Source organism: Morone saxatilis, unplaced genomic scaffold (assembly GCF_004916995.1).
Source record: "Morone saxatilis isolate NCDOM2014 unplaced genomic scaffold, NCSU_SB_2.0 Contig11, whole genome shotgun sequence".
NCBI lineage: Eukaryota > Metazoa > Chordata > Actinopteri > Moronidae > Morone > Morone saxatilis.
Genome location: NW_023339663.1, coordinates 25,762,543 through 25,764,089, shown reverse-complemented (window position 1 = coordinate 25,764,089; position 1,547 = coordinate 25,762,543).

Below are 1,547 nucleotides of genomic sequence, written 5' to 3'. Positions count from 1 at the left end.
ACTCACCACGTTTTGGGCTGTTCTGCCAGCGCCGTCCGACATTGCTCCCCTTTCCGCCTGGATACTGCTGTGTTTTGTGTCTTACTGCATTCACTGCAGAATCGGTGCGCATGTCGACGCTTTGCTTTTTGATTTGTTCACTCTGCCGTCCAAGCTGGATAGCTTTCTCCAAAGTAAGATCGGCCTCGAGTTGTAGTTTCTGAGATACCTCGTTATCTTGGATGCCGATGATGATCCTGTCTCTGATGTGCTCGTCCTTGCTTATTCCAAACTCACAATGCTGGGCCAACTCGTATAGGCTCCTCACAAAAGCTTTGACGGTCTCCCCGGGCTTTTGCATGCGCTTATGGAAGCAGGCACGGTTGTGAATGATATTACGTTTTGGCACAAAGTGTTCATCAAACTTTCCCATGATGGTCTGGTAGTCAAACTTTCGTCTCCGTCGTACACGAAAGACTCATAAATCGGCTCTGCCTCTCTCCCCAATGCGAACAGAAGAGAGTTTATTTGTACTTCACCGGTCTCTTTGTCGAGTTTCGAAGCCACTTGAAACCTGTTGAAACGGCATCTCCAGACAGGCCACTCCGTCGGTTGGGAAAAGTCAAACTGCTCCGGCGGTCCAAACTTGGCCATCTCCGGTCGACGTTCAGTCCGTTACTTCTGACACCATGTCACGTTAATCACCAGCCAGTCTTACTTGGTATTAACGCAGTCTTTATTTAGTTAGCTTCACTTAGCTTAACAGCCGTACCTGAGCAGATGTCTCCACATAACATTATTCATTCTTCCCCAGTCTCACCTCAGTGACGTCATACATGCGTCCACTCTAGTGTGTTACATTCAAGTACCTTCACTACACCTATAATGTAAATTAAGGTCCGGATTGTGATGTAAATTTGATCGAAACAGAAACCCACCCCCATGTGACCCCCCCCCCCTTAAAGAAAGCCAGGCTAAGTGAAGCTGTACTGTATATTTGCAATTATTTATTATTTCAATTGTTTTTATTCCTTAACCCATTTACATTTAAACTACATATATACATACATATATATGGCATTGTAGATTAAATGACATTAAAATGTTTGATGTTGAATTTAATCACCCAGTGGCAGGCTTAAGAAAGTTAACAATGCTACAGCAAAATCTCTCAGATGAGGGGACCTACATCAGTCTAAATGGGTCATTGTAGGTATATTCACATAGCATGCAGAGTAATAGGGTTTGGCCTTGTATGATGTGGCACAGGTCAAACTTTTGCTAATATTATTAATATTAGAAGATATAAAACTATAAATGAAAGTATATACACTATGCATTGTTCAAGTAGGACATGGAGTGCAAAATATAAGCAGAAAATTAAACTTGAAAAAACTAAAACTGAAAACACTAAAGTGGAAATTACACTATACAATAGTGCAAAGTTGGCCGTTGTAGGAGGAAATTCAAACAGTCTCTGGGGTGGACTGGAGCCCGGCATGTGAGTCTGATGCAGATGGTATAAATGAGCTCCAAAACCGCCTTGAGGCGCGGCGGGTCAGTCTGTA